Raw genomic sequence first — 19,798 nt, forward strand, 5'->3', positions numbered from 1 at the left:
AATATTTAAAAAGAGTAAACTGAAGAAAACATCATAGAAAACCTCAAACCAAAATGGCAGACGGAAACACAAGGAAAAAGAAACAATGGAGATATAGAGCAACTAGAAAACAAAAGATAAAATGGCAATACCAAGTTCTCATCTATCAGTAACTACTCTATGTGTAAACGGATTGAGGGCACCAATCAAACGACAGAGAGTGCCTCAATGGATTAAAAAACAAGATCCAATGATATGCTGCCTCCAGGAGACTCATATGAGCTCTAAGGACAAATATAGGCTCAAAGTGAACAGATGGTATGTAATACTCCAAGCAAATGGGAGCCAAAAGAAAGCAAATGTAGCCATACTCATATCAGACAAAGTAGACTTGAAGCCAAAAAACAAGGTAACAAGAGACAAAGATGAACAGTATATAATGATAAAGGACTTAATTCATTGAGAAGACATAATAGTTATTAATATATATACACCTCACATAGGAGCACCAAAATATATAAAACAATTATTAACAGAACTAAAGGGAGAAATTGACAGCAACACAGTAATAGTAGGGGAATTTAACACCCCACTTACATCAATGGATAGATCATCCAGATGGAAAGTCAACAAGGAAACAACAGCCTTAAATAAAGCATTATACAAAATGGATTAGATAGACTTGTACAGAACATTCCATCCAAATGCAGCAGAATATACATTCTTCTCAAGTGCAGATGGAACTTTTTCAAGGATAGACCATATGTTGGGGACAAAACAAATCTCAAGAAATTTAAGAAGACTGAAATCATATCAAACATCTTTTCCAATCACAATGGTATGAAACTAGAAATCAACTACAAGAAGAAAGCTGGATCAGTCACAAACATGAAGACTGAACAACATGCTGCAGAACAACTATCAGGTTAACAAAGACATCAAAGGAGAAATTAAAAATTACCTGAAGACATATGAAAATGAAGATATGATATACCAAAACCCGTGGGACGCAGCAAAAGCAGTATTAAGAGGGAAGTTTATAGCAATACAGGCCTACCTCAAGAAACAAGAAAAATCTCAAATAAACAATCTAATATACACCTAAAGGAACTAGAAAAAGAAGAACAAGTGAAGCCAAAGATCAACAGAAGGAAGGAAATAATAAAGATCAGAGCAAAAATAAATGAAATACAGTCTAAAAGACAATAGAAAAATCAATGAAACTAAAAGCTGGTTCTCTGAAAAGATAAACAAAATTGATAAACCTGTAGCTAGACTCACTAAGAAAAAGAGAAGGCTCCGATAAATAAAATCACAAATGAAAGAGGAGAAATAACAATGGCTATCACAGAAATACAAAGGATTATAAGAGAATATTATGAACAGCTACATGCTAACAAACTGGACAACCTAGAAGACGTGGACAAATTCTTAGAATCATACAGTCTTCCAAGACTCACTCACGAAGAAATGGAAAATCTGAATAGACCAATCACTAGTACAGAGATTGAAACAGTAATCAAAAACCTCCCCTAAAATAAAAGTCCAGAACCAAGTGGATTCACAGGTGAATTCCACCAAAAATTCAAAGAAGACTTAACACCTATCCTTCTCAAACTCTTCCAAAAATTTGAAGTGGAGGGAACACTTCCTAACTCATTCTATGAGGGCAACATCACCCTGATACCAAAACCAAACAGACACAACACACATAAAAGAAAATTACAGGCCAGTATCTCTGATGAACAGATGCAAAAATCCTCAACAAAATATCAGCAAACTGAATTCAATAATACATTATAAAGATCATATACCATGATCAAGTGGGATTTATTCCAGGGATGCAAGGATGGTTGAACATCTGCAAATCAATCAACATGATACACCACATAAACAAAACAAAGGATAAAAACTATATGATCATCACAACAGATGCAGAAGAAAAAAAAAAACACTTGGCAAGATTCAACACTTATTTACAATAAAAACTCTCAAAGTGGGTACAGAAGGAATGTACCTCAACATAATAAGGGACATATATGATAAACCCATAGTTAACACATACTCAATAGTGAAAAACTGAAAGCTCGCTCTCTAAAATCAGGAACAAAAAGGGATGCCCACTCTCACCACATAGTATTAGAAGTCCTAGCAAGAGCAATTAGGCAAGAAAAAAATAAGGCATCCAAATTGGAAAGGAAGAAGTAAAACTGTCACTATTTGCAGATGACATGATAGTATATATTGAAAACCCTAAAGACTTCACCAAAGTGAACTAATACATGAACTCAGTAAAGTTGCAGGATACAAAATCAATAAATAAAAATATATTGCAGTTCTATACAGTAATAATGAATCATCAGATAGAGAAATAAAGATAACAATCCCATTTACAATTGCATCAAACAGAATAAAATACCTAGGAATAAATTTAACCAAGGAGGTAAAGACCTGTACACTGAAAACTATAAGACATTGTTGAAAGGAAATGAAGGAAACACAAAAAAATGGAAAGATATACTGTGTTCATAGATTGAAAAAATTCATATTATCAGAATGTCCATATTACCTAAAGAAATCTACAGATTCAGTGCAATTCCGATAAAAAAAAAACAAGGACATTTTTCACAAAAATTGAACAAAAAATTCTACAACTTATATGGAATAACAAAAGACCCAGAATAGCCAAAGAAATCCTGAGAAAAAAGAACAAAGCTGAAGGTATCACACTCCCTCATTTCAAACTATATTACAAAGCCATAGTAATCAGAAGAGCATGGTGTTGGCAGAAAAACAGATACATAGATCAATGGAACAGAATTGAGAGCCCAGATATAAACCCACACATATATGGAAAAATAATTTATGACAAAGGAACAAAGGACATACAATGGAGAAAGGACAGTCTCTTCAATAAATGGTGTTGGGAAAACTGGACAGCCACATGCAAAAATACTAAACTAGAGCACTATCTCACACCATACTCAAAAATAAACTCAAAATGGATTAAAGACTTGAATATAAGACCTGAAACCATAAAACTCCTAGAAGAAAACATAGACAGTATGCTCTTTGACATCAGTCTTAGCCACATTTTTCTACATATGTCTCCTCAAGCAAAGGAAACAAAAGCAAAAATAAACAAATTAGACTACATCAAATTAAAAAGCTTATGCGCAGCAAAGGAAACCATCAACAAAACAAAAAGACAACCTACCAAATGGGAGAAGATACTTGTAAATCATATATCCGATAAGGGGTTAATATCCAAAATATGCAAAGAACTCATACAACTTAACACTAAAAAAACCCCAAACAATCCAATTAGAAAATGGGCAGAGGAGCTGAATAGACATTTTTCCAAAGGAGACATACAGATGGCCAACAGGCACATGAAAAAATGTTAAACATCACAAATTATTAGGAAAATGCAAATCAAAACTACAAGGAGATGTTATTACCACATGATCCAGCCAGCCCACTTCTGGGTATTTATCAAAAGAATACGAAAACACTAATTTGAAAAGATACATGCACACTTATGTTCTTCGTGGCATTATTTACAATAACCAAGATATGGAAACAACCCATCAAGAGATGAATGCATAAAGAAGATGTGAGATATATACATATACATACACAATGGAATACTACTCAGCCATAAAAAAAGATGAAATCTTGCCATTTTTGACATCATGGTTGGACCTTGAGGGTATTATGTTAAAGTAAAATAAATCAGATGGAGAAAGACCAAAACCATATGATTTCACTCATATGTGGAATATAAAAAAAACCAACCAACAAACAAAATAAATGAACAAACCAAACCACACAAAAATGTAGATACATAGAACAGAGAAGTGGTTACTAGAGGGGAAGGGGCAGGGGGGAGGGCAAAATGGGTAAAGGTGGATCAACTATATGGTGAAGGATAGAAACTAAATTTTTGATGGTGAGCACCCTGTAGTGTATACAGAAGTAGAACATAAGGTTGTATGCATGGAACATATAATGTTACAAATAAAATCTACCTCAATCAAAAATAAATTTTAAAAAATCAGGGAATTCCCTGGCAGTCCAGTGGTTAGGACTCAGCGCTTTCATTGCCAAGGGCCTGGGTTCAATCCCTGGTCAGGGAACTAAGATCCCACAAACCAAGCAGGATGGCCAAAAAATAACCAAATGACAAAACAACAACAACAAAAAAGATAAGTCTTTAAAAATTTTTTTTAATTTTAAAATCTTTTTCTCTCTCTTTTATATTTTTCTAAAACACTTTTTTATTTTTTATAAAATTTTTAAAGATTACTTTCCATTTACAGTTATTACAAATTATTGGCTATATTCCCTTTATCTTACACCCAATAGTTTGTACCTCCCACTCCCCCAGCCCAATATCACTGCTCCCCTCTCTTCCCCAATGGTAACCAATAGTTTGTTCTCCATATCTAAGTCAGCTTCTTTTTTTTTTATTCACTAGTTTGCTGTATTTTTTAGATTCCACATAGAAGTGATATCACCCAGTGAGAGAGAGATGGTGTCTTAATTCCTCTCCTCTCACCTTGAATCTGAATTCAGCTGGCCTTAGTGGTTTTCATGTACCTAACAGAATGCAACAGAGATGAACATGGGTTACTTTCAAGTCTAGATTTTTTTTAAAAAAAGTAGTAGTTTCCACCTGGTTCACTTGGAACTCAGTCTCCAGATATTCCCTTTCAGAATGCTCCCTTTGGGAATCCAGTACCATGCTATGAGAAGCATGGAGGGGTCACATGGAGGGACCATGAGTAGGTACCACAAAAATCATTCCAGCCTAGGAAATAAATATGTGCATGAAGAAGCCTCAAAATATCCTAGTCCCCAGCCATTCAAACTTCCTTCCCATTGAGTAGGAAATGTGAGACTCTGAGTAGAAATATAAGACATAACTGAGGACCAAACCAAGAAAGTGGGGAAAGTAAACAGGTGATAGAATAAAGAGACATTAAAGACACAAACTGAATAAGACCTTGGTGAACTCTGGTAGTGGTGGCTGAAGAGAGGTGAAGAGTGAAGAACAAAGCTTGGAAAAGAAATCAAATTTGGTTTTGAACATATGAAATTAGAAATGCCTAGGATGGAATACTGAAAAATACAGATTCATGAAAAGACCAAAGAAAACCATGAAGAAAAATAAGAAAGAACTGCAAGCTAGAAAAAGAAGAAGAAGCAGCAGCAGCAGCAGCATAATGGGTTTATGTAAGACAACAGGGTTTTTGAAAAGCATGAAGTCAGCATTGGTAGCATATACTATATAAAAGAGGGTACATAAAGTTGAGAAAGTATTGGATTTAGAAACTAGTGGATCACTGATGATACCAGCAAATGGGTAAGGAAGAAGCTGAAGCAGCAAATTCATTATTTTTTTCAAGAGGTTCATAAAAGAAGGAAAAGAGAAAATTATTAGTGTATACCTGGTACTTTAAAACCCTCTTCTGTATGTTGTTCCATAAAGATTACTAACATTTATCAGAGGATACAGTCCACTTTGAAGTTATTATAGTAATTATGGGAAATATATAATAATATGCTGTTCTTTACATAATATTCCTACAAGGAAAAGAGAATGTATAATATTCACTTAAGTTCATTCCAGTAGTTTTATTGGGTTTAAGAGTATTGAATCCAATATTTTCTGTCCACTTGACTCCAACTGTGCCAACAGGTCAATTAGTATATTTGACAGGCCACCAGGAATAAGGCTTATAACCCTTCCCAAACACAGACTATTTTGTGTTTTAAATTAAGTGGCCTCTCTCCTTGGCCTCATTAGTATAATTAACTCAGATTGGAAGGCCTACCTCGTGTTCCACACCTTTATCCAAATTATGCTGTTTATGGACAAGACTGAGGATTGCAAAAGCAAACAAAGTGACCAAGGTCACACAGCAAATAAAGAAACTTATCTGGATTCCAACTGGGGTATAACTAATTCCAAGATCTAATCCTTCCACTGTTATACCAGTGTCTACTTGCATTCCCTTGAGCAATGGAACAAGCCCCATACTCAGGACACTCAGTGTAGAATGGGGCACAAATACATAAGGAACACAATTGAATGTCATATATGCAGTGATACACAAAGGATATGTACAAAGAGCTGTAGAAACACAAAGGATAACTCATTGTAGTTTTGATTTGGATCTCTCTAATAATTAGTGATGTTGAGCATCCTTTCATGTGCTTTTTGGCCATCTGTACATCTTTTCTGGAGAAGTGTCTATTTAGATCTTCTGTCCATTTTTTGACTTAAAAAATTTTTTTTTATTGAGCTGCATGAACTGTTTGTGTATTTTGGAGATTAATCCCTTGTCAGTCACTTCATTTGCAAATATTTTCTCCCATTCTCTGGGTTGTCTTTTCATTTTGTTTATGGTTTCCTATCACCTCACACCAGTCTGAATGACCATCATTAAAAAATCTATAAACAATAAATGCTGGAGAGGGTGTGGAAAAAAAGGAACCCTCCTGCACTGGGGGTGGGAATGTAAATTGATACAGCCACTATGGAGAACAGTATGCAGGTACCTTAAAAAACTAAAAATACAACTACCATATGATCCAGCAATCCCACTCCTGGTCATATATCTGGAGAAAACCATAATTCAAAAACATACATGCACGCCAATGTTCACTGCAGCACTATTTACAATAGCCAAGACATGGAAGCAACCTAAATGTCCATCAACAGAGGAATGGATAAAGAAGATGTGATACATATATACAATGGAATAGTACTCAGCCATAAAAAAGAATGAAATAATGCCATCTGCAGCAACATGGATGGACCTAGAGGTTATCATACTGAGTGTAGTAAGCCAGACAGAGAAAGACAAATATCATATGACATCACTTATATGTGGAATCTAAAAAAAAATGATACAAATGAACTTATTTACAAAACAGAAACAGACTTACAGACTTCGAAAACAAACCTGTCTTACCAAACGGAAAGGTTGGGTGAGGGATAAATCAGGAGTTTGGGATTAACATATATACACTACTACATATAAAATAGATAATCAACAAGGACCTACTGTATAGCACAGGGAACTCTACTCAATATTCTGTAATAACCTATATGGGAAAAGAATCTGAAAAAGAATGGATATATGTATATGTATAACTGAATCACTGTGCTGTACACCTGAAACTAACACAACATTGTAAATCAACTATACTCTAATATAAAACAAAAATTAAATTAAAAAAAAAAAGAATCATCTGAATGTCTTGTTAAAATACTGGTTCCTGGCCCCTTTCCCCAGAGATTCGGATTCAGAAGATATGAGGAGGAGCCTAAAATTTGCACTTTTAACAAGTTTGCAAGAGATGCCGTTGATGCAGGTCCAAGGACCACCCTTTGAGAAGTACTGCTCTACTTCAGTGCTTCTCAAACTTTCCTATGGGAATGCCACTGAGAGCAGTGAAGGGGGAACTAGACCCCTGAGAGAAGTGGGGCATGGAATAAACGGACTCATTAAAAACTCAGAATTCTGTTGGGAAAAAAGAAACACAAAGGATAACACAGCTACCACTTTGGGAGTCCCTACCATTTGGCAGACAGGGTGCTAAACATTGTATATGTCCTTACAACAACTACGTGAAATACGAACTAGGCCCACTTCACAAGCTAGGAAACTGACTCATGGAGATGCCAAAAATTGTACAATTATTAAGTAACTAGATTTAGTCCCAGTGATCCTGAGAAGAGTCATGGTGTAGTAAGTAGAAAAAAGCAGGCTTTGTAATCACCCAGATTTAGGTTAAAATCTGGCTCTGATATGTTAATTTTGTTACCTCCCAAAAGTCTCTCACCCTGGAAAAGAAGGACTGCCTAAAAACTCCCAATCCACGGACTGCCGCTTGCTTCCCAGTCTTCTGGCCTCTCGCATTGCAGATTCCCTGCGGTCTCCATCTGGCCAAGCCGGAGGCCCCACCCCTTCCCGGAATCCCGCCGGACACTTCTTCCTCCAGACTCTTACTGTCATCTCTTCAATTACATCACCACCGTGGGGACTCCGAAGCGAAGAGTCTCGTTCTTGCGCAAGGCGCCCATCACCACATGGGCAAACATGACGCCCTGCCAGACAAGCCCTGCGAGGCCTCCCGAATTCCAGAGGTTCAGAGTCCCTCCCAACAAGGACATCACAGACTCCTGGCGTTAAGGCGGCCTCGTTGTTCGTGGCCCTCTTCAGATACGCCTCCATCAGGGAAAAGCAATCAGTCCGTCATCACGTACTCATACATCTGCCCTGAAATTGCAGCGTCCACAGTTCAGTTCCAGCATGTGGGGCTTGCAGTTGGGATTTAGAGGCTCATATTAGGTTCGCCCTCACCATCAAACTGATAGGGAAACTGGTAACTCCCACGTTCCAAGTCTTGACCAATCTCTTCTCAAAACACTACCTAGCACATAGTTGCTAGATAAAATCAGCCAAGAAAACAAGCTGGTTTGGAGCTAGTACGTTAGCCTCTATGACTATGTGTGGGATGGATAGTTTACCAGATTAATTTAAAAAAAAAAGTGCTAAGAGAGTTTAGGTTGAATGGTAATTGGTGTAATGTCTTGGTATCAGTGAACCTTTAATACTAGTGCTTTTACTGCCAGATAGCCTGTTATCTTCATTTATGAATGTCTAGTTTCCACTCATTCAACAACCACCCAGCACACTTTTCTGTGGGTCATTAGAAGGCTCGAGGAACACAGAGTTGAAAAGATGATCCCTGCCTTATAGAGGCTGGCAATCTAATGGGCATGCAAATGAACATGTGCCTGGAGCACATCAGTAGCTTGGGAAACAGCCCCACGAGTGCCATTTGCCAGGGTGTCAGAGAAAACCTCACCTATCAAGGGCTGTTTGAGATGACATAACAGTATAGAGTGCAGGTGACAGACTCACATTTCCCATGCTATCACTGAAATCTTTCCATCTGTTCCTGCCTCTCTATTGCCACCGAAACATTCCTGGCTTAATCCCTCATCATCTTTCCACCTTAAAGTTGCCCCTAAGTGGTCTCCAGAGAAGAAACTCCTGATCTCCCTCCTGCCTTTATACTGATCTAATAATAGCCATGTCAACAGAACTACAGTGTCAAATATGGAGGAAAAAAAGAAAAGAAACATGATTTTCAAGTCTATCTTTGACACTGCTGAAAGTTACCTAAACGATATAAATGATGATAGGATTCTCCTGCTTTTGCCTTCAGTGTTCATTCTGATTTCCTTAGCAGGGAATATGAGGCTTTTTGTAATATGACTTTGACCCGACTTCCTGCCACTACCCCCTATTCACTCCATAACTCCATCCTGGAGGAGACACCATTCCTCGAGTATTCCATGAACTTCCGCAACTTCAAAATGCAGCTCCAAGGGAACCAGCATCATGAAGCCTCCCCTTCTCTGCAGGTGGTGTAAGTTAATCCTTCCTCAGAAACCTGGACTCATATATATCACAAGGCACATATCATAGTCTGCTTATTTTTAATGTATAAAGTCGGTGACTTCACGATGCATTGATATAAGCAACATGGAAAGAGGAGAGAGGGTTACTGTTTCAATCCCCAGCATCTAGAAAAGTCCCTAGGATATGGCAAGTGCTTAATAAATGTTCACTGAATGAATAATGATGTAGTTGATTTCATTAAGTCTTCTATGTCAGTGTCTTGATCAAGTGGGTGCTGTGAAGGAGCTTTGAGGCACACTTTGTTTGAAGGCAACTTCTTCCCTGTTTTGGAAAAAACACAGCTGGAATGAGCCAGAGTAGGTGAGGTGAGGTTTTAAGGCCTCTGATTCCATACTGCCCATTAGAAGAGCCTGAACTATACCAAGTGGGGCCTGTTTATCATCCTTGGAGTTGTACACTTGGACTAAGCACACTCTCTAGGGCACAGAACTAGAGAGCACAGCCACTGCAAAAAGGCTTAATACATGTTGGGAAATGTTTCTGAAAATTTAGCACAGGATTGTTCAAAACAATCCTCTTCATAGCTGACTCCCTAGCTGCCTTTAATTTTACTTCTTTTGCTGCCCATGTGCCACATTCTACATTTCATCTGCCTGTTTCTTTATTCAGATGTGAAATGTAAGAACATCTGAAGGAAGGCTTTGGCTCCAATCAGATGCATGCCTCAACCCAGCAGGCAGAGAGATACTTGTATGTAAGTCAGATCATGTCATTTTTCTGCTCAAAACCCTCCGACAGCTCACCATTACCTTTAGAGAAAAGCCAAAGACTTGAAAATAGCCAGAAAGCCTATGACCTGTCCCTTCTTCCTCCCTTTACCTCTCACTTCATCTCTCCTGGTCCTCTCCCTCTGAATCACTTGGCTTCAGTACTACTTACCTCCTATGTTTCTCCAATCACACTCCCAACTCAGGACCTTTGCACTGGCTGTTTCCTCTGCTTGGAATCCACTTAACCCAGATATGCACATGTCCAATTTCCTTACTTACTTCAGATGTTTAGTCGAATGTCATCTTCCCTATTTAAAATTTTAACCTGCTGTCCCTTCCCCTGTAGATTCCCAAATTCTGTCATCTTTCTTTACTTTTTCCCCTATAACACTCATCAGTTTCTAACATACCATAGAATTTAGTTATTTACATGTTTATTATGTCTACATCTGGCTGCTAGAACACCAGGTCCCTGAGAGCAGGGATCTTCTTCTGTTGTTAACATTGTTGTATTCGAAATGGGAGACATTCGAAATGTTGCCTGGCTCATAGTAGTCACTCCATGAATAGCTGTCACATTAATTAATCCTTTGCCATCTCTTCTCTGCTGGAATTTGTCCGTAGTAGAAGCCCCCGATCTGCCTGACTGGTGACTTCCTAACATTTTATTCAGTCCAGGATCTCTAATGCTTTTGCTGCCAATAAAGCATTTTGTGCCCTTCCTTAACCTCATACGGTGATACAAACAAAAACTGATCAGCAATTGCTTTGCAAAATTCCCACAGTTGGGGACAGTATTTAAGTCAGCCTCATCCTGACCAGCCTCAGATGAAATGTTTCCATTCCTAGCATTTTTTTTCTTCATAGAACTTATTTTCACACTGTAACCATTGTGCCTATCAGGAATGTAATCCCTAGTACCCAGGTGTACTTTTGTGCATCGCAATGTACCATAAAACTGATTTGAGCAAAGAGGCTGGAACCTGAATTTAAATCTGATATCCGTTAGTGGATGAGATCAAAGTGAACTTAAATGAGCCCATTCCCGGCAAAAATCCAATGAAAATCATGGTGAATCAGGGTGTATAACCTTTTAATTCATCTGATTTTTATGTTACAGAGATTGGAATTAAGCTCAGGCTAATTCTCATTTCTAGAGAAACAAAGTATAATTTGGCTCAGCACCAGGGATGCCCTCCAGTCATGGTATTACAGTTCCTTGTGCTGGGGATCACAGCTAAGCCTGCTCTCAGATGTTGGAGGCAGGCAGCAGTTTGCCCAGCAAACCTTCAGAGACTTCCTCTCCTCTGACTTGTCAAGTGCCAGGAACTGGTCTCCAAAAGAGAAGAACTGTTCTACGCTGGTACTCTTTTTCCAGTCCCCTCCCCTATGTCTCGTTGTCTACCTGATGCGGCAGCACTGGAGCTTTGGGGCAGATATAGCCATGAGTGATGGTGGGTGGTCTGGGAATGGCAGTGTGAAATGTAATTTAAGAAACCAGGGGGCTTCCCTGGTGGCGCAGTGGTTGAGAATCTGCCTGCCAATGCAGGGGACACGGGTTCGAGCCCTGGTCTGGGAAGATCCCACATGCCGCGGAGCAGCTGGGCCTGTGAGCCACAACTACTGAGCCTGAGCGTCTGGAGCCTCTGCTCCGCAACAAGAGAGGCCGCGATAGTGAGAGGCCCGTGCACCACGATGAAGAGTGGCCCACATTCGCCACAACTGGAGAAAGCCCTCACACAGAAACGAAGACCCAACACAGCCAAAAATAAAAATAATAAATAAAATAATAAATAAAAAATTAAAAAAAAAAGAAACCAGCTCCATTGGGGGGGGTACATTTTCCATAACAGGTAAAAGAATAAATAGTCACAGGACTTTGATTTCACTGGATATGGACTGGGATATGAAATGAAGTAACTGGGGCTTGGGATTTGGGAGTGGAGCCAGATGGGTTGGAGGTTGAGAGGTAAATGCTCATTTTCTACCCATTACAAGTTCCAGCAAGACACCCACCTACCCACACACACACACACACACACACACACACACACACACACACACACAAGAGCACAGTGTCACAAGACCACAAGACATGTCAGTGAAATGAAATCCATTCCCTCCTTGAGGTCTGTGATCTGACACAGATCTGGGACAATCCCTAGAGATCTAATCTAGTCACTTATGTTCAGGAAGATAATGAAATGGAGCCCAAGGAGGTTAAGGCTAATCCTGGGATCACACACTGGACTCTCTGCACACCTGGTGCTTACAGACATCACTTATACGCAGATACGCTCTCCCTCACCCAGGCTTTGTACCCAGGGGACAAACACTCTCCCTAACATTTATGTGTCCCTAACTTGTCTGCTTTTGTGGAGTCATAGGTAATATTGTGCGTACGGCCACTGCCTTTCTCCTTGTTCACACACATCCATCCATTCATTCGATAAACATTCTTAGCACATGTTCAACTAGCGTTGTTACAAATGCCAAAAACACTGTACCAGCTCTCAGAGGCTTGTTTCCTCACCTACATTCACAAATAGAGACATGCAGACTTTATCACCTTTGGGAAAAACATAATGTTTCCCACTCAACTCTTTAAACTGAGGGTGAACAGGATTGTCTTCAACTGGTAGTCAGGGTAACTGAATTTCAGTCCAGAATCTTCCACTAACCAGCTGTGTGACCTTGGGCACATCGCCTTTCTTCTGTGGCCTCATCTCTCTTTTTTGAAAAGTGAGGATCTGTGTCAAAGATGGGTGATCTTAAACTTCTTTCTCATTTTCACCTTCTCTAACTCTCTGACACTTTAATAAATGTAGGCCCTGTACCAGTTGTCAGAAAAGCTGAAGTTATTAGCTGGGGAAAATTGATGAAGAACCCGGATTTTTTTTTTTAGTGGACTGTAGGAGACAGTATTTTCTGAAGGCTGCATCAGAAACAGTGGCCTGAGCCCGTGGGATGGTATAGCTTGGCTATCTGTACAGGCCTCTCTGGTCTTCACATACTACAACTTCAGAGAAAGTTCATGGTAAAAGCAATTAACAGAGCATAGCAAAGGAAGAAGGGGAAAAGGGTGACAACTGTGGTGGCTTCTTGTCCTTCTTTGATGGGGAAGGATGAGGGAGGCAGCAGGTAGGGGAGCGAAGGCTGCCCCTGAGGCCTTCACAGTGTTGTAAAATGCAAGGAACTGGTTAGGAGTAGACACCTTTACAAGGGTTTTGTCAAGATTTTTTCCCGTGTGTTTGAAAAGTGTCATACTCCAGTATAAGTAGTCTGCTCACTCAGGCCCCCTCCCATAAAAAATCACCAAATAAGCCTTACAGAACCTCACTGCTGAACCTTTGCTAGCGAAGTGCTGGAACTTCTGCAAGTTGGGCGTCTTCTCCCAGACAGTGTCCAACGTAGGGTTTGGAGTTTCTTATCTTGTTCTCCCAGTGCCTGAGGAAAACTTTGATTTGCCCAAAAGAGATTCCCCAGGTCAAGGGAAATGCTCTTTGCAAGGCCATTGTCCCTCCAGTGCACACGAGTGAACACACCACTGGGGATATGATACAGACTGGTGACGTATACTGAGGGCAGGCCTCAGAGCTAACTCCCAGGGCTGCTGCCCCAGATGGCCTCTTCCCCCTCAGGCACCCACTAGGGGGGGTTGGCTGGTGCGCTTGTGTGTGCGTGCGTGTGTCTATACGTGTGTCAGTATGCTTGTGGAGCAGCAGGTTCAAGGACCAGCAGGAAGATTTGATCATGACTTCCTAGAGGCATCTGATGCCAAGGAGCCCTGGTTTCTTGTGGTTAATACACCTTGGCAAGGGGAAGGGAGCCAAGAAGGAATAGGAGAAAGGTGAGCACGAAGTGTGAAGGCAGAAGGATATAGATGAAGACAGAGAGTAGAGCCCAGCTCAGACAGAGGGGGTTGGCGCCTCCTAGAAGCACCAGATGTGGAAGACGTTCTCATCTGTAGTTTCGCTGTGGAATCCAGGGCATATGTGGCTCTCCTGGGCTGCAGGCATCAGCCACTCTGTGGAGAGGCAGCTCTACACAAGGAGGATGCAGTAGCTGAGGCAGCCAAGGCAATTCACCCAGTCTGGAGTCTCCTGGTCTCACAGGAGGTAAAGGGACAATGCAGACAGAGAGAACAAGGCAGGACTGATGACTATGGGACCCCTCTGGAGAGTGCACCCTGCACCAGAGCTGGACTTTACTTAAGAGGTGGACCCCCAAATTCAGTGCTCTGTGGTCTTAGCACACCCTCCAGTGGTGATGGCAGTGATTCCAAAGCTTTCCCACACCAGGATGATTTCTGTTGGGAACACCACAGACTACTTATGCCTCTCAACACTTTTGCCCTCAAATTCTAGTCTCCACTTTCCCAGTCTAGAGGAAATCGAAAATCCCATTTCAGAAACCTTTTGTCCACCTTCCTTCTATCATTTGGTGACGCTTCCAGCCGGTTAAATATTGTTTCAGGGTCAAAAGGCAGAAAACAAACCAGAGAAATATTTTAGAAACAATTACCGGAAGCAGTGATTTAGGATAGAATATCTATCATCTGTAAACAGACTGTTTTTCATCTACTGGTCAGTAATAATAGCCACTCTTCTATCACCTATGTTCCCTTTCCTGAGTTCCTTACATACCTCACTTAGGTTAACTGACATAAAACAACCACAAAACTCCAATTCACAGACAAGGTGACTGAGACTCAAGTGGGTTATGTAATTTGTATAATATTTGTACACAGTTTGTAATCTGACAAACTGACAGAGCCAAGATTCCAATTCAGGTCTATCAGTTTGCATGCTTTCCCACTGAACTTTGTGGTCTACAGAAGAGAAAAGATTATTTAGATAGATCTTTCCTTTTTTTAAAAAAAATTTTCCTTCTAAACCTTTATTTCAACAATCAATTATAATATAAAAAGCATTTATTATACAAAACAAGATTTGAGAAAAAATACAGAAACATAAGTTTAACTGTTACTAATTTAATAGACTGCTGAGCAATGCTGTTAAAATACTATCCTTGATGCGACATTTTGATAAGAATTTTTGCTGTTACTAACAATTCCTTCCTATTTAATAATAGCTAACATCTGTAGAGAGCTTTCTCTATGCATAATTATTGGCATCATTAGCTTGACATCAGTTAGCTCCCATCAACTCTATGATGTCTCTACTGTGATTATTATTCCCATTTTCCACAAGAGAAAACTGAGGCACCAAGTAGATCATCTTTCCAAGATAATACTTGTGTATTTAATTTATAGAATATAACGTTCCTCACTATGATTCCTCACTGGTTCCCTGTGGCAGAATGAACTTCTGGGGATGGGTGTGCTGGTTTGCAGGAAATGGGGAAAAGCTAACTTGCTGTGTGCATGAGAGTAATGAGTTTGAAGTGGGATGGGGAGAAGGGAATGAGCTGGGAGGCAGAGCAAAAGAAGATCCAGAAAGAGAAAAGATAGGATCCATCAAGGCTGGGCCCTACAGAGGGAAATGGCTAAGTGAGAAGAGGATACGGTACCCATGATGGACTCTGTGGGAACCAGAAATTTAGTAAGTGTATTTTTTGTTACTCGTTGTATGGTATGCAGTGTTAACATTCTCTTCTTTATGAAATCTTCAGTAAATTTTACATTGGTTACTAATACTTTGTGTCAGAAAGCTGAGTTTTCTTTAGGGTGGAGAACTCAAAGACATAACCAATCAAATATAAATTGAAATGCTCCCATGGATTCTTAAAGGCTTACTGTCTTAAATCGGTATATTCATTTCTTACCAGGAGCTTGGCAAGACCTTACAAGGAAAAAGAACTTGCACATCAGGTCAGCTCTGAAAGCATTGTCTTTGGTATTGTGGCGGAGAGAGGAGAGAGAAGAGGAGATAGGACAGGATACTTAAATATTCTCTGCCCTTGAGGTTTACAGTCTTACAAAATCCTAATGCCACCCTAGAAGTGTCCTATACTCATATGAGTGCTGAACTCATTTATCAGTTATAATAATTTTTAGTGAATGCCTTAAAATGGTCTATATACAAGATCATGTCATCTGCAGAGATAGCTTTACTTCTTCCTTTCCAATCTGGATGCTTTTTACTTTATTTTTTCCCCTCCTAATTGTCCTGGCTAAAACCTACAGCTCAGTGTTGAATAGTAGTGGTGACAGCATACATTCTTGTCTTCTTTCTGATCTTCGGGGGAAAGCACTCATTCTTTGCTATTAAACATGTTAGCTGTGAGGGGTTTTTCTGCTTTGTTTTGTTTTTATTTGTTTGGTTTTTTTGTAGATGCCTTTTGTGAGTTTGAAGATGTTTCTTTCTATTCCTAGTTTGCTGAGTATTTTTTATCATAAGAGGTGTTGAATTTTGTCAAGTGTTTTTCTGCATCTTGATATGATCATGTGGTTTTTGTCAATTCTATTGATAGTCTCTTACATAATTTAAAAATATTAAATCAATATTGCATTCCTGAGATAAACCTCACTTGATCATGATGTATAATCCTTTCTATACATTACTGGATTCAGTTTGCTAGTATTTTTTTGAGGATTTTTACATCTACATTCATAAAAGATATTGGACTGTAACTTTCTTATAATGTCTTTTCCTGCTTTTTGTATCAGGATGATACCAGTTTCATAGAATGAGTTGGGAAGTGTTCTGTCCTCTTCTTTCTTGGTGCTAAAGTTTGTGAATAATTGGTATTAATTCTTCTCTTGAATACTGGGTATTATTCGTCAATGAAGATATTTGGGTCTGGGCTTTTCTTTGTGGGTATTTTTTAAATACTAATTCAGTTTCTTTATTTGGTATAGGTATATTCAGATTTATATTTCTTCTTAAGTCAGTTTTGATAATTTGCATCTTTCTAAAATTCGTTTATTTAATCTAAATTATTTAACCTATTGGCATAGAATTGTTCATAACACATTCCCTTATAGTTCTTTTTAAAAAATTTCTGTAAGGTTGCTAGTAATGTCCCCTTTTTCATTTTTGATGTGAACAATTTGAGTCTTTTTTTAATCTAAAGACTAAAAAAACACAACTTTTGGTTTGATTGGTTTCTGTTGTTTTTCTATTCTCTTTCATTTACTTCTGTTATAATCTTTATTATTTACTTTCTTCTGCTTTTAGTTTTTTGCTTCTGTTTTGTTGCTCTTCTTTTTCAAATATGTTAAGGTAGAAAGTTAGGTTACTAAATTTGAGATCTTTTTTATTTTCTTTTGTAATATGGGTGTTTACAGCTATGCATTTCCTTCTAAGTACTGTTTAGATGCATCCCATAGTTTTGGTATGTTGTGTCTTTATTGTAATTCATCTCAAAGTATTTCTCATTTCCCTTGTGACTTCTTCTCAAATGGCCAGTTGGACATTTAATTACATTTAAGTTTCAGATACTTGCAAATTTCCAACATTTCCTTTATGGTTGATTTCTAATTTAGTTCCATTATAGTCCCAGGATGTTGTATGATTGAAATCCTTTTAAATTTATTGAGGCTTGTTTTATGGCCAGGCATAAGGTCTATCCTGGAGAATGTTCCAGGTACACTTGAGAATACGGATTCTGCTGTTGTCAGGTAGAGCGAGCCATAGATATCTGTCAAGTTTAGCTGGCTTACAGTGTTCTTCAAGTCTTCTATTTACTTGATCTTCTGCTTAGTTGTTCTATCCATTATTGAAAGTAGGGTATTGAAGTCTCCAACTATTATTGTAGAGTTGCCTTTTTCTAAGTTGTCTTTTTGGCTTCCTGTATTACTGGGCTATGTTGTTAGTTGTATATATGTTTTATAATTGTTATATCTTATCTAGATTATCTTTTTTCTTTCTGTGTTTCAGATTTCATAATCAATTCGTCTTCATGTTACTCAAATCTTTCTTCTATACTCAAAACTACTGTTTTCCCTCTCTAGTGAATTTTTCATCTTGGTCACTGAGTTTTTCAACTCCATAATTTCCCTTTGTTTCTATTTTGTAATTTCTAATTCTTTATCAGTGTTCTCTATTTGATGAATCATTCTCATCGTATATGATTCTTTCCATGAAACTTTAGAATAAGTTTGTTTATATCCACAAAATAACTTACTAGAATTTTGACTGGGATTACATTGACCCTATAGATCAGATTGTGAAGAACTGGTATATTTTTTAAAATTAATTAATTTATTTATTTTTGGCTGCATTGGGTCTTCATTGCTGCACGCAGGCTTCCTCTAGTTGCAGCAAGTGGGTGCTACTCTTCGTTGCGGTGTGCATGTTTCTCACTGCAGTGGCTTCTCTTGTTGCTGAGTACAGGCTCTAGGCACATGGGCTTCAGTAGTTGTGGCACGCGGGCTCAGTAGTTGTGGCTCACGGGCTCTAGAGCACAGGCTCAGTAGTTGTGGTGCCTGGGCTTAGTTGCTCCGTGCCATGTGGTATCTTCCTGGACCAGGGATCGAACCCGTGTCCCCTGCATTGGCAGGAGGATTCTTAACCGCTGCGCCACCAGGAAGGTCCCAAGAACTGGCATCTTAATACTGAGTCCTCCTATCCATGAACATGGCATATCACTCCATTTATTTAAATCTTCCTGGATCTCTTTCATCAGAGGGTTTGTAGTTTTCTTCATTTAGATCTTGTACATGTTTTGTTAGTTATACCAAAGGGTTGTTTTATGCTAGTAAATGAAACTGCTTTTAATTTCAAATTCCAGTTGTTCATTGCTGGCATATAGGAAAGTGATTGACTTTTGTATATTAACCATGTATTCTGCATCCTTGTTGTAATTTCTTATTTGTTCCAGGTTGTTTTTGTTGATTCTCCAAGATATTCTCCATGTCACCTGTTAACAAAGACATTTACTTCTTCCTTTCTAATCTACATACCTTTTATTTTCTTGTCTTACTGTATTAGCTAGAACTTTCCATATGATGTTAAATAGGAGTGATGAGAGGGGACATTGTGTATTGTTCCTGATCTTACTGAGAAAGCATCTAGTTTTTCACCATTAAATATAATGTCAGCTGTAGATTTTTTGTAGATGTTCTTTATCCGTTTGAAGAAGCTCCCCTTCATTCTTAGTTTGCTGAGAGCTTTTATCATGAATTGGTGTTGGAGTTTGTCAAATGCTTTTTCTGCATGTATTTATATCATCATATGATTTTTCTTCTTTAGCCCATTGATGTGATGGATTACAGTAATTGATTTTTGAATGTTAAACCAGCCTTCTATACCACCCCAGGTATACGTGGGATAAATCCCACTTGGTTGTGGTGTATAATTGTTTTTATACATTGTTGGATTTGACTTGCTAATAATTTCTTGAGGATTTTTGCAACTATCTTCATGAGTGATATTGGTCTATGGTTTTACTTTCTTGCAATGTCTTTGTTTGCTTTTGGTATTATGATAATGCGGACCTCAGAGAATGTGTTAGGAAGTATTTCCTCTGCTTGTATTTCCTGGAAGAGGTTGAAGAGAACTGGTATAAGTTCTTTCTTAAATATTTGGTAGAATTCACCACTGAACTCATCTGTGTTTGGTGCCTTCTGTTTTGGAAGGTTAATTATTGATTCAATTTCTTTAAAAGATATGGGCTTATTCAGATTACCTATTTCTT

Source organism: Balaenoptera musculus, chromosome 2 (genome assembly GCF_009873245.2).
Source record: "Balaenoptera musculus isolate JJ_BM4_2016_0621 chromosome 2, mBalMus1.pri.v3, whole genome shotgun sequence".
Classification (NCBI taxonomy): Eukaryota; Metazoa; Chordata; class Mammalia; order Artiodactyla; family Balaenopteridae; genus Balaenoptera; species Balaenoptera musculus.